General features: G+C 32.7%; 1 protein-coding gene across 1 annotated transcript in view; it reads right to left on the bottom strand.

Moving 5' to 3' along the window:
• The window catches only part of LOC132736359 (protein-tyrosine sulfotransferase 1-like), a 28817-nt gene extending 17096 nt beyond the window's left edge, over positions 1–11721 (bottom strand). The window contains exon 1 of the mRNA XM_060723477.1: positions 11596–11721. The gene's annotated coding sequence lies outside the window, so the exon portion shown is untranslated. The remainder of the gene's footprint in view (positions 1–11595) is intronic.
• Between the last annotated feature and the right edge of the window lie 4151 nt (positions 11722–15872).

The raw sequence follows: 15872 nt of genomic DNA on the forward strand, positions 1-15872 counted from the left end.
GCACAAAATGTCAGAGAATTATATGGCTAATAATCAGCCTGAAAATGTCAATTTTCAACTCTCATGCACTAGCTATAAAATCATTCATCTGGGCAAATGATTTCCCTAATTATCGTCTTTGATTATTTTCTCAAACCAAACTGCCCTGTTTGATTGGTTGCATGATTAATGACAGAGTTCTTAGTTCTTTTATATATTTTTTCTTATTTGCATATAAAATTATTCACTTGATTTCGCTTGAATTCAATACACAACTATTTTAATCAATTCTACGCATTATATACTGATTAGGTATAGTCACATCACTTAGGTAAATGTGGTGACTTGCAAGCTTATTGTGGTTAAGGGAGTCCTTTGATGCCCTGAGACTGCTGTAAATTATTTCAGACCCAAGAGTTTACAATGTCATAACAGGATTCAAACCCAAAACTATGACAGTGAGGGCAACTGTAAAGTGATCAAAGGCCTTTTTTCACCCAATTTTCAGCAATTAATATGTTCTGGCACTGAGAATATAAATGAGAGCAGGCACATTGCTTCTGCTTGGCAATTTTACCAATCAAAATGCCTGATAATTATGCTACATAAAAAATTATTTTTACAAGTACATTTCCTAAGAATCCAAATTTACATGTACATTGTAATTTACTGGTGTAAATATCAAACACATTACTTAATGTTTGCCTATAACTCAATTAATTTACGTGCAATGAGAGTAGAATATGCACATTTTGTTCATATATCCAGGTCATTGCTCTGCTTATTGTCTTATAACCAATGTTTTGTAATTTGTCAATGCACTTTTTTCACCTGTCGATATTGACTAATTGACTGATTACTGTCAGTTTGTTTTTTTCACACCTCTGCAGGTGGTAAATGACTTCAATATATTAGTCAAGATCAACAGATTATTATGGTCTGAACCGTCTGGTTAGCTAAATAGGTACATGTAGAGCATTGGACTGTGAATCGGGCGAACGGGGTTCGATTCCCAGACAGCGCCAGTTACTTTCATTGTTATTGATCATGAAATCCTTTCTACAGTCATTCACACTGTACCTCTGGATGGTATGTACAAAAGAAATCAGTTCCTTGCAAAAATGAAGGCAACTAGTACTGGTAATCTGCTTGATAGCCTGCCTAGGAATGATGCGATGGCTGAACTGTGCTTTGGTAAATTCAATGTGACTCCACCACCACCTTATTATGGTCTAAAAATGGCTTTTGGGACTTAATCATTACTTCAAAATACTTCAAAACTTGAGATAAAAAAATTAAGAGATAAACAAATACATGAAGTTAAAGAAAGGAGGAAATCGGGACTTCACTAAGATGGAGATAAAAATCATGAGGAGATTTGTCAAGACTACTAGAGTTGACAGTTTACAAGGCAAGCAATTGGCTCTTAAAGTAAATCATTAAGTAGGTTGTTAAACAGGTTACAGGATGCTTCAGTTTACAGCCACAATTATATTCTTTATCTTATAACATTATCTTAAGTCTTAATATTTAAATTCATCCTCATCATTTGTAAATATAGCAGTGTCAATAATTATGATATATACATGTGCATGAGCTGTTAAACTTTTATTTTCTAAAATTCTCCCTAATTAATTTTGGGGATGTCAAGAAGAAAATTTGAAGTTAGCCAGCCGACTGAAGACTGCATCAATGTGCAGGCTCGGGCCTGGCTCTTTACTGTTGGCCTAACAGTAATTCACTATCACTTTCAGCTTCTTGAGGTAAAGGGTTGAAAGAAAGTATGCAATATGTTCATTTAAGTTTACAACTTTACAGGAAATGAAAAACATACAGTCAAGCAGATTTAAAGGCCCATTATGCCACAGAAATGCTTTTATTTTCATTTCTAAAAAGCTTTTATGTTTGGTACCCTCTTAAACTAAAAGTTTCCAAATAGGCGGCCAATTACCTGAACAACCTTTTGCTTTTGTTGCTTTTTGGCAATTAGTATAGATCTATAAAGAGATTAAGTATTAATTTTAGTATGGCAGTTAAAAATAAAATACTACTTTTGTCACATTTGGCTACTTTTAAAACAAATAATTTCACTTTCAGCACTACTATCTTAAAGTGGTAAGCACCTTAAGTGTCTGAATCATTAATTATATGTTATAAAACTCATGTTGGCCCTGAATATCTGAAGAAGGAAATTTTTATTTGTTTCTGAGGCATAAATTGTGCCTTCAAGACATTATACCACCATATTTCTCCAAAACGTTTTTCAGAATCTCTGGATTGTAAAACTGTTTTCTAATCAAAAATATGACAGAATTTAGTATTTTTACCATCAAATTTAACTCTACAGCTGTTACTTAAAGAGTCAGGGGACAAATTTCAGCAGATTTTGATTCATATTTTATTGATGTAATTTCTATTATTGATGTGTCCTTAATTTACAAGCCCTTAAATATTTACATTTATTCCTGAGTGTACTTCCAGTCTGCCACTTCCTCCTTTTTTTCTTTTCTTCTAACCTTGTCATACAAGTATTATAATAAATTAAATATATTTAAACACACACTTCAAAAATTGAACAATTTAAGTTTTAAAGATCTCGCACATGTATCTAGATCAATAAAATGTATAAAATTGGATTTTGCAAGTGTGCACGCTAATTAATTTAACCGCATTCAAGTGACATCTTAAAGATATATCATATTAATATAAAACATGGATGAAGCTTTTGCCTCAAGATTTAAATGTCACAGAGTTATTTTCTTATACACTGTACTCCAAACAATGAAAACACTCCAATCTATATGTAAATGGATCTTGACATTCCTAATACATGCTATTTATAAACATACATTGTACTACAGTTTATCAATTATGGTACATATCCATTTCTCATTATGTATAATGACATTGGTGAAAATCTATAATTATTAGGTATCATTTTACTGACTCTCCCCAAACTGTCTCCAATTACAAGACGCCATCTCAATTTATTGTACTGTGTTTCTTGCAATAAATTTCTATAAAAGACACTCTGTTGCAATTTATGACAAGGTTTTACACAGTCAAGATATTTGTTCTACATGTTTACATTATGTATAATAAATTAATGTTCATCTGAAGACATTGCAGCACTATCTCTTGATCAATAATCTTCAAAGTGTCTTAACCAGTGGCACATTATGCCTCAGATGCAAATATTTTTTATTTCTTCCATAGAAAGGGGCAAACATGAGTTTTATAATGTTTAAATACGGTTTTACAGAATGTAAGTTGTTTGTTACATGAAGGAAGTTCAACTTCAAGTAGCGATAAATGTGAAATTTAAATTGTCATTAAATTAGCAAAATATAAACAAAGTACATGAAGTATTTTGACTCCCATACAAAATACAAATTCATTTTAACTGTACTTATTGCCAAAAAGCAACAGATTAAAAATATTGCTCAGGCAATTGGCCAATGAGTAACTTTTTGGATACTATAAAAGTACATCAAATTAAAAGTTTTTGAGAAATCAAAACAGAGGATTTCTGTGGCACAATGGGCCTTTAACTTTAGTTTAAACAATTTTTTTTTTGTGTAAGAAAGCTTAAAGCTTATAGGCATACTCTCGAACCAACCTGTACATAAGCAATGAGAGTTAATTTTCTTGCACAGGCTTGCCCCTGATGGGGTTTGAACCCACACAGCCACGCAGTCAGTTATCCTTAAGTTACAACTTTGACTTGTCTTTACTTAATGAAACACAGGTAATTACCAGTGCTATATACATTGTACACATATTTTCTCTGTTAAAGTGAACAAAATATGAGTTCAACATTTCTTACCAATTATAAAAATATTGTTATCTTCTGTTGATTTAAATATTTTTATTTAATCACTAAATTTGAAAAAACATCAAAGCTGTTGACTTTTGTTAAATATTTCCAAAAGCAACTGACAGGAGCATAGCTGGGTATTTACTTTAATCTATAAATTTATATTTAATACTAAACCTCTCCTTTCAACAGAAGTGAAATGTAAATTGCAGCTTTATTAATCAATAGCAGATCTATGTAACAGTTGCCTGATAAATCACTTGAAGAAATCTGCAAAAAACACTATACCCTTCCCATAATTCCATGATATGCATATTCCTTCCTGTACTACTGCACCCATCAGTTTGTACAAAGAAACCACTTTGTGGGAAGAAAAAAAACAAAATTTACAATTACCATACAAGAAGTATACAAATAAAAAATATGTTCCAATTTGTTTGAGTGAAAGACTGTTTTATGTAAGATAAGTGTTTAATCAAATACATTGATTGATATTCATGTTGTTAGACGATCTCAAAGTCATTAAAGTGACATGAAATTTCTCCTCCTTCAGATATTTACAACTTCTCCACAAAGTACATCTCATAAATCATTTAATGCTTGTACAATAACTGCCTGGGCAATCAATGCCACATTTCACCATAAAGCCTGTACTCTTATCGATGTTTTGAATTCAAAACAGACAAGGTTTTTAAATTTTTAACTGTACTACATGTACCTCTGGTTAGACTGTTATGACCATGTGGGAACATTCCAGCTTTTACTGGTGGAAAAGAACACACCCAGACAATTGATCTTCCTCAAGCTGGCCAAATAGTTTCTGCCCAATACTCATGTAAGACTTCAAAATTAACCCATTTTGAAATCAATGACCATTATAAATCACTTTATCTTAAGGAGACCTCAAAACACATACATGTATTACGGTATGTCAGACATATACCAAAACAAAATGAAAAGGGTTTGGCAAGTTTTGAATAACAGGCATTTTATCTAATAAAGCAAAAAGAATGTAGTATGGTCAGGCTGTGCAGATTCTAGGTTGGCCTTGCTCTAAACTAGCCATAGCCATATTACTTTCAAATAGCTTGAATCGGCTTGATTCATGGAACATGTATTTCTGAGTCAGTGTACTTAACTATCTAACCATCATAGATCATTAACCCTTTACCTGCTGAAACCAAATTTATCAGCTTTTGCCACCAGTATAGAGTCATGCCAACCTGCACATCTATGCAGTCTGACCAGACTCTATACTGTTGGCATCTCAATTTATGTATTTTGATATTGAAATCCCTCAAATTTTGAATGGACTGTTTCAATTTCATAGCTTGACAGATCCATTACAGAAATATAGCAGGTAAAGGGTAAATCATGAACTGCATGGCAGCACCTCATAAAATTACCTCACCTGTATTGTAGTCTACTATATACCTATTCTATACTACAGTTGTATATAGTCATGTTAGGAAACACCTATCTGGTATATATATGTCACCTAGAGACATAAGTTACCATGGTTATATATTTCAATCTCAATGTAACAAATGGACAGTAAAAGTCAATATCACTGCTTCAAAATATCATATGACACAGTGAAATGTATTAACAAATCTCAGAATTTTCTTTCCACAAATCATTTTGAAAATATAAATGACAATGTATGCACAGCATCCTTTTCTACAATTAATTGCATTCTGAAATAATATCTTTCGCATAACTTATACCAACCCTATTCCGGTATATGTGAAAAGTAGTTTTCTTGCTGAATACAATGTGAATGTATGCATTTAACCTTGAACATGCAGACTAACCAAAAATGATTAGCCTTTGCTACTACCCACTGTATAGAGCCAGCTACAAAATGTACCTTCTTTACTGTTAACTGATATCTTCAAATTTTCATTTTGATATCCCATAGAGGATGCAAAAGCTGTATGTTATGAAAAGATTTTATAAAATTAAATTATGATGTATCCATATTCATATAAGAGTTAATATGATCACAGACACTTTGGTTATGTGGGAATTAAGCTCCCTTTTTGATCCGCACTTGTATAAACCATGGATAATTTTATTCTTTAAACTGTATGTCAAAATATTTTTGCATATTTTTACAAACTGGTCACATGTCTTGAACATGGAACTTATTTTCTGCTATTTTGACAACGTTCAAAAAAGAAACACCCTAAAATATCATAATTATCAAATCAAAGCATGTGCAAAAAATTAAAATTTTTCATGAAATTCTTTTCAAACTAGTTCACGTGTTAGACACTAAACCGTGTCATATGAATATAAGCAAAAAAATCAAGACTAGTTCTTGTACAAAATAATTGGTTGTGGTTTTTTAAAGGGTGGTGACTATAATCTAAGTGTCTGTGAATATGATTTAACAATATTGTTTATTTATTAACATTGCTAGAAATTATGCTTAGGGTGGTGCCCTTGGGTAACACAGCAGTTAATTAATTATTTTGGTAAATGTAGAACAATGAAAATAACTTATTCAATATCAGGATCGAATATTGAAGCATTTTTCATAGTTTCATAGCAGTTTCAATACCACACATGTTCAGATTAGCAGAATATTGGTGGGGACCTGGTACCCATTGGAAGTACTGTATTCAAATGCCATATTAAAATATCCTTGTATTTCCCACATATAAATTGAAATCAAACTTATATAAGATATTTTCAACATGGTTTGCTTCCGTTCTTTTCTTGCCTATACAGTTACAAAATGTTTTTCAGTTCAAGCAGTGAAAGGGTATTGTAAATAAAGTTCAATTCATTCAAGTTTATTCATGGCACTCAAAATTTTATCTAGTTGTAAATTAAGTGAAAGTAATTTGATGCATCTTCAGCAGATTCTGAGATACTTGTGTAGAGATATTGCCCATACCATGTAACAAATAAAATGGTTTAAAATATAACTCAGTATCTTCACTCAAACTTCCATGTACAATTAATTGTACTATAAAATATGCATCAGTCAATTGGAACCACTGCATCGAAACCCAAGAGAATAGTGGTGCCTTTTACTAGAGGATTTACAAAACCCTGGTAAAGGATCTGTCTTCTGGGGACAGTCATAAAGCAAAAGCCATGTTACATGTCATGCATTGTGAGTGAGTACTCACAGCTGGGGGTGATGTGGCTACAAATGACTGGACAGGTGTTTTAGTTTAAGATTGCAAATAATTGTAAACAATAAATAATTCACTCTTTAAGCCAATGAAATGCTACTCCAGTTGAAATCAGAGACAATCCTACCAAGATCTCAGAGCAAAGAACGTGAACAAGAAAATCACAAGACAAAACTGGGCAAAGTAAACAAAACATCACTATCAGCAAATTCAAGTCTGTTACATCTCCTTATTTGTAGAAAAAAAACGTTGAATGATAACTAAATATAAATACAAGTCATTCTACTAATAAACATTGAATACCCTCTTTTTAATGTAAAATTGTATTTAAAACAAAATTTGAAAAGATAATAATCATCTTTGTCACAAACGTGCGATGCAAATCTGATTTATTTTTCACCATATCACCCTGCCACAAGTCTGTAACACCACAAATTAGCAAACATATGCATCATTTTATATTTCTGTCTTTACAATAAATTATATTAAATGATATATAAATCTATAAATTTTGGGGACACATGCACTTTACCAGTACTAAAAACAGACCAGAAGTTCCTTTAACTAGCATGATGCTTAATATTAGCAAAGGCTTATCCAGTGTAAAGTTTTAGGGCTATTCTTTTTTGTTTTATTTATTTTTATTCCATCGCTTGACTGCTTCATATCGGGGACCTACAGCCTCCAAACCCCCCTTTCCCCCAATTTGATTAAATAAAAATGACCACCATATTTCGATTTTAGAGTACAAGTAGACATGCCAAATAAACGCATACCCAGGAACCAAAAAAAATGTTCTTCAGGACGAGTATGTAGCTTCAAATTCTACTCCTTCTACTAACCCTGGATTTTTTGCATGATTTGTGGATTTGTTTGCATGATTTTCAAGATAGACTTCACTGATGCAATAGGCCCCTAGAATTCTCTGAGACTCATACTCAATTTGTTTTAATTTAACAATGGAAATGCAGAAACAAAGCCTGTGATTAGTAATAACTAGAGTGGTGTGCTTACATGTCAGTAAAACCGTATCCAAATAACAATGCAATCAGAGCTTTATTGGTAAATTTTTGCTTGTTCTGACGGTTGAGTATACTACAATTTTGTACTCATCCTTCCCGGGTCTTTACTCATTAATGCGAGCAGACAAGTGGAATTTTCGATACCTGATACCAGGAAAGTGCAATTTCTTCCTATTAAAGTTTTGTAACAAACAAAAACTAAAATAACAACACTGGTATTGTATCTCACTCCAATTTCTAAATATGCATATTTACAACTACAAATGTCAAGACACAGATATCAGTAGCAAAGATGTAAAGAGTAAAATAATAAATTATTAAAAAGGATTTTAAAAAGTTAATAATAATATTGAATTCTCCAAAACTAAACTGTTAAAACTTTTCAATCAACACATGTCTAAAACTTCAATCTTTCTACAATAATAATATGAATTTAGGCAAAGCCTATAAACGGGGAAGTCGTTAAAAAATCCTTTCATTCTTTCCGTTTTAAAGGTGTCATTCGGTATTACATGCACCGCTTCTGTTTTCACTCGGAACACTCGACGATTATTATTAATCCGAAAAGTTGAGATTTGTTACATTATCGGAATACGCCGCCTTTTATCATTGAGTTACATTGTAAATGGCGACGCCTATCTAGAACTGACACTGAAAATTTCATTGATAGGTATAGCACTCTATAATTTTTTAATTGTTTTTTATTTGAATTTTCTTTTAAATATACACGTCTAGTCTACAGTACAGATATCGAGGAATATGCAAAATCCTCCGAGGATCGAGGAAAACACTCGCAACTCCGCGAGAGTATTTGTCCATAAAAACGAGTGACTCCGCGTGAAAAACGTGTGATGAGAGTGACTCCGAGACGAAAATAAAAGCGCATGACTCCGAGAGAGAATTACCGCGTAACTCCGTGTCGGTGTCTAGCTGGTGTAAATAAATGCAAGTGCAATCTCATTTTATATTTAATTAATTCTTTAGATTACCATTCGAAAATAAAGATGAGTTTTACAGTTGTTGTTTTCAATTTACCAGGTACATTTGATTAGAAAAAATCACTACCGTAAGCGTCATCAGTTCTCAAGTTTATTTTTATCGCGATTAATTAGGTCAGTAGCAATAACCACAGGAACCCGAAATTCTATCAAAAACAAAAAACGATTTAAAAAATCCATATAATAACGGCCCAACTTTTTTTATACTTCTTTAAGAAATGAATTAATTATATAAACTTCTTAATCTTAAATGTTTCTAAATGCATCAAATACCGATAACGTGCCGTTCTAATTTATTTCAGGTGCCAAATATTGTGTTGTGTTTTTTTTTTCAATGTGGAAAATGAGTTTCGATCTTCATAATATTTTAATCATTGATAACATGTGCACATAAAAAAAAATGACTTCCCCAACTTTTATATTGGTTTGTATAGTTTTAAAATTGTCATGATGTGCATGTACCTTTCTTCATAATCCATTGTTTAAATGTATTTTAGTTACGTGTCAACCTGTCACATCCGCCGTTTTAATTAGAAGACACTTGATTTATATATAATTTTTGAGAATTAACATTAACTTAATCGTTTCTAAATAAAGCTGCATAAAAATTAGTAATATATTGTTGTAATTTTATTCCAAGAATATCTCCGAAAATCTGTCGGTCTCATTCTGTTATCAAAGTCATATGTAGATGTATGTTGATATTGGAATCAAAAGTAAATTGTCTTGTGATGATCATTAATAAATTAAGATTTTTGTTTTTTATTTCAGGCATTATGGAGGAATTCAAGAGTTATAGAGGTGTTAACAATTAAGTTGACAGAGGCCGTTCAACTTACCTAGTGCACTGCTCCCGTAATTCATTCACCTGTAATTAGCATTACAAAGATTGACAAAAAATAAAAACAGCAAAGAATAAAATGATCATTTTATTTGCTTGTTTTCTTTTTCTTTTTGTTTTATTTGTTTATGGTTTGTACATCATCTATATCATGCCATTTTATATAAATAAAAAACAGTTTTGACAAAGATTAAACTACTTCCGATTTCACGTACATGTACTGTTCATAGACGATAAAACAATATTTTTATTATAGCATATGAACATATTTGACCGTCACGGCAAGCGGGCATGCATTGCACATGTACGTATGTGGATTTAAAAAGACCGCCATGCCTTTAAAAAATCACTGCCAATCTCAATGTTCTTGTTTTATAATTCATGGTTTTATTTTTGAGACGACGCAGCGCCTGTTGTTTTCCCCCTGCAAACATCGGTAGAATTTCATAAATGAATTCCTTAATGTTGTCCTTTCTTGTGCTGCCAACATCGGTAGAATTGCCTAGCAGATCGAACTTCTTAACTCTGTTCTATATTGTTCTGAAAGCAATAGTAAAATAAATTTAAACATAAATGTTAAAAGCAGGACTGTACATGCCGACATAGGGTGTCGCTGTTTTGGCTAGTGCATTGTATGGAATGATGTATTATATCTCGTATTTCACGGATTTTTTATCAACCAACAATTAAAAGGAGACGTACATGTACTTCACGTGGAAATCAGTTTGGTATCATTTATGTAACTGGTACAAATTTATCTAAAAGCCTGACTTAAAAGTATAAAATTACCTTTTTCAGAAGTTTACTTTCCAAGGCAGATGCATTTCACTGAAGAATACTTTGTAAACTGTCTTAAAGAAAATGTTTTTTTTTATTATTCAGTTCTGGTACAAAGTATAATAACCCTTACGATAGTATGTCAATGGAATGAATCGAACTTAGCACGTGGTTGTTTTGCCATGTATTTCCTTTTTTTTTTTCTTCTTTTTTTGCTTACATAATAATTATAAATTTGTATAAACAATGCAAAAAAGAAGCTCATCTATATTTTCTTAGTTTAGAATACTAAATTAAATAGGTTTTTGACACTGGGCGTTACGGGAATTGCGGGAAATCATCGGTTATTCTTTCCTTTAATTAATTAATGAATCAAGTGTGTCTACTTTCGTTTTCACTTGTGATACTTTACATCAACGAAGAATTTTCGACAACATTGTTATTTTAAATGAATAATACATGCGTTGAAGGATTTTATTTTAGAGGTAGAGCATTATATTAATTGATAAATAAATAAAGCATACGTGTACCAAATCAGTCTTATTTTCTCGGAGTCACTCTTTTTGACTTGGAGATTCACGGAGTCCCGCAGACAAAATTGTCACTCGTTTTTGTCTCGGAGTCACTCTTTTTCACCCGAGAAATTTATAATCCACTCGGAGTCACGCTTTTTGAGATTACTCGATACTCGCAGAAATTTGCATATTCCTTGATATCTGTACTGTATAGCCGGGCAAGCCAAAGCTCGGGCCCGCGGACTTTGACTCCCCGTATAAGCCGTCAAGTAGTATATTTCCACTTTCCTTAAAACTATAACTAGATCTACTGAACTACTGTATGATTTACTGATCGCTTTCATTCATACCAAGTAAGTTGACCAACTCATTTATAAATACTTATCCGAATGTATGCACACTTTCGTGAATAAATTATCGGAGTTACGGGGTAATACATGGACACACAAATGAAATCATTAAATAAATAACAGTTAAAATTAAATCCTGTTTTATACCTGTATTTTTCTGTTCACAAAATTGCAACAAACACTTGATTCTTTGTTTTCAGAACGAATGATGCTGCTGTAACTGGAACTAGATAATTCAATTACCTCCCTTCAGTATTCACCAAGGGAAGTAACTGCATCTACACAAGTAGAAATTAATCCAAACTGAGTTATCCCACTTACCACAAAATGCCTGATTGTTCAGTTGTCGTCAATCTATCACTCCCTTTTTAATCAACAATAAATTCATGTTTATTATATAATTAAGTAATTAAATTTATTTCAACTTTCGTTAACGGTAATATTTTAATGTCTTTTTCAAGAACGTTGACGTTGAAAATTTGGACGTCATGAGTGCAATACCTGACCTCTTCTACTTGCAGAGTAAACAATTGACTATTCAAAACTTCAGCGTTTGTTGCTGAATTATTGTATATCATGTTTTAAAAAAACTAAAACACCTAAGCTTTTATCAAATCAAATTTAATCAAGGCCATGTACATATCTGTCCGGACACATGGTAGTGCTATACATAGTGTGGACAATTTAGGTAATTTTGATACCCTCCTTAACGGGCCTCAGATATGAGTGTCAATATAATAAAAAATAAACAAAATATTTTGATTGTTAGGAGAAGAACCTAGCTGTGCTGTGTCATTTTTTTAGATCTCTGACTTTATGATATCTGTATACTTAACAGTGTGAAAAAATCTTCAACAAATGTTTTTTTATTTTTATTTGACACCGGCATTCAATTAATATCACACTTAACCTGCGTATTTTTTGTCCCAGATGCAACTGATAAGCATGGTAATACATTAATATGTCCCGGACTATAATAACCCACCCTGGCCCGGCCCCGGATAACCACATCGGCAGCGTCTTTTCATGCTGCCTAGCTGTTCTATTTGGTAGCAGTCTACAGAAACCTCCCTTCATATTTTTTGCAGTAGGACCATGTGTATGACCTGGCCCATTCACCCTTGCGATCTGCCGTATGCATTCTACGCCATATGCATACTTCGAGAGGGATTGAAGATCGGTTAATTGCATAGGCCGTGAAGAAAATGTGCAATTTTCAACTGTATACATTTTACAATCGTCTGAGTTTTTTGGACATATATAGCAGTACCACGTTGCATTTGATAAAATTCAAGTAAATAAAAGCCTCTTCCGATAGAACTGTACAGTATGTTTTGTCTTGGACAAAAATACTTATATTATGTCTATTACATAATATATTACAGTATATACATGTAATAGCGCGCGTTGTCTCAGGTGCTCCTTAATAACCCAATGCAATAATTGCGCGCGAAATCATTGCTCGGAGATTCGTGCAAATTTGTGCATTTTCTGTGAACTTTGCCTCTGACAGAAACCTTGGCTCAAAATAAACACAGGTGACAATTTTCATGGTTTTCAATCTCCGGAACAACAACAAAAAACAAAAACAAACACAAAAAAACAACGTAAAATAAAAGTTACTAAAATTGTTCCGATTTTGAGATTTTTAAGCTTATTCTTCTTAAGTTTCTATAGTTATGTGACAAAAGGTTTGACTTAATTAATATAGACTGCTATATCTGTGATATAAACTTGAAAAATGAAGTTCTATGTACACCCTGGGACTAGGTACTCCCGAGATGTTCACATGAGTTTCTATTTGTGACCGTACATGTATAGCAAATTAGCCTGAAATTATTGTTTGCTGAATCACAAATGGAAGGAGCGTATTAAACTTATGTTTTAGTAACTACAGTACGTCACTGTCTCGTATCTTCGGGTGTTATTAAAACAAGTATATCTGTACGATCAATGACTTATAAATACGTCTTTTTTGCGTATCTGCTACAAACAGAAACTATCAGCTATATATCCAAGATATACGAAGATACCCGAACTTGCACGATTACACAGGCCTTCGCTATGTAGGTCGATCATGTGACTGAGCAGTGCTCGGTTATTTGAAGACCACTGCGTTAATAGAATATTTGATTGTAAACCAATCAGTGACTTTCTGTGTGACATTGTCCACGGGCGATATGTAAGAGTACGCATGACTAGGTATCACGTGAAATCCGTGTAACTTACAGTTAACTTCATACAGCCTGATGACTTTAGAAGGGAAAGACTCATTTACTGCACGATTTGAACGTTGAGGTTTGCAAAATTTTCTCTCTTTTTTAGTTTACATACAGCATACCTGGATGTTGAATTATTTTTTTAAGTTTTATGATTATAAAGAATAAGTTAGTTTCTGATGTTTGAAGGTAAAAATTTTATTGATTATTTTGTTACTTATAAACAGATAAACAGGCTGGTGAAAATGCCATATCTGGCTTATGGCATAAAAAAATCAAGTTTCTAGAAAAATAATGAATAAACTTTGTTTGTTTATCGAGCATAATGTATAACATAATCTCAAAAGGTTCACTATATGTTTCTTAGCATCACCTAAATCATAATTATGTGACATGGACCAGAGGAGTGAATGCAGTGCATAATAATGATAACTTTACTGTGAGTACCCTTCAAAGTTTTTTTTTAGTTTTTCCTCTTTTATTTAAAACTCAAACTTTTTAAGCATTTAAGATATCAACTTAAAATTCAGGAAGAGTGCATTGCACAAGAGTAATAACTCTACTTTTTATATTTTTTGTGTTAATTGCCTTTTGTTATTTTTCATGCTTAATTTTTGTCTAGAGCACGAAGTCTCAAAAGGTACAGTATTTTTTAAACCAATCAAAAATACATGTTTCTTAGCATCACCTACATCATATTTATATGACATGGAATATAACTTTAACACCAATATGGAGGACAGAGGACTGTGCATGCAGTGCTTAAGAATTATAACGCTACCCATCATAGTTTTTTAGTTATTCCCCTTTGTTATTTTTGTCTAGAGCATAACCCACACTTTTTGAGTATTTGAGACATCAACTTGAAAATTAAAAAATAGATAAATCTCTTCCAGGAGGGAGGAGTGCATTGCACAAAAGTGATAACTCTACCTTTCAACGTTTTTTAGTTCTTGCCTTTTGTTATTTTTCACGTTTAATTTTTGTCCAAAGAATGTCCTTGAAACTTCATAGGTGGGTAGATTTTATTATGGCGGAGTTCAGTGCACAAGAAAGATAACTATCTCTTTCATATTTTTAATTACTCGCCCTTTGTTATTTTTATGCCCCCTTCAAAGAAGGGCGGGAATATCGCTTTGCTCCTGTCTGTCTGTCAGTTGTGTGTTTTTGTAATGCTTCAGCTACTGCTGTTGTTGATGATAATGTTGATGATTTGATGGTGATGGACCTTGACTGGTAAAGTCTTTATTGAGCTATAAGTGATGATGATAGGTGATGGAAGGGTTGCTGCATATGATGATTTTAATGGCTGCTGCTGCTACTGCTACTGCTGCTGCTGCTGATGATGATGATGTGATGATGATGTGATGAAAGGTAAATTTATTTTTTTCAGTTTTTCATGACATTTATACTGCATTTATAATATGGGCAATAGACTTGCAAATAGTGAGTGAAATGCTGAACTTCAAGAATTTAATTGAAATCTTAATAATTTTAATACTTATAAAAAGTTCATAATTAATACTTTTTACCTCAACTCTACTAAGTATATGGAGAGTTGGCTGACTTGCCCCGGCATCCGCGTCAGTGTCCAGATTTCTGATTTAAGTTTTTGTGCAGTGAAATATTTTTTATTATCACTTTATTTCTCAAATAGTATTTGAGTTATCAAACTTCAAAGGTAGATAAATCTCTTTCAGGAGGAGTGCATTGCACATGAGTGATAACTCTACCTTTCATGATTTATGATTAAGGGGAGCGGTGACCTAGTGGTTAAGGTGTCTGCCTCCCAACCCAGAGATCATTGGTTCGAGCCCTACTTGGGTCACGACCATGTTTCTTCATATGACACCAGTACTGGTTGGTTCCAGGGAGCGGACTTGAAAGTGATAAATATAAAATGCAAGAACTTGTTTTGCAATCAAGCTTAAATCATGATTTTTTAGTTCTTGTCTTTTGTTATTTTTCATGTTTAATTTTTGTCTAAAGCATGTCGTTGAAACTTTATAGGTGGATAGATCTTATTAAGGAGGAGTTCAGTGCACAAGAAAGATAACTATCCCTTTCATATTTTCAATTACTTGACTTTGTTAAAACATTTTTATGCCCCCTTCAAAGAATGGTGGGAATATTGCTTTGCTCCTGTCTGTCCGTCTGTTGTATGTTCTGGTAATGTTGTTGATGCTTCTGCTGCTGTTATTGATG

Source organism: Ruditapes philippinarum, unplaced genomic scaffold, assembly GCF_026571515.1.
Source record: "Ruditapes philippinarum isolate M1 unplaced genomic scaffold, ASM2657151v2 ctg1013_1_1_1_1, whole genome shotgun sequence".
Taxonomy (NCBI): Eukaryota; Metazoa; Mollusca; class Bivalvia; order Venerida; family Veneridae; genus Ruditapes; species Ruditapes philippinarum.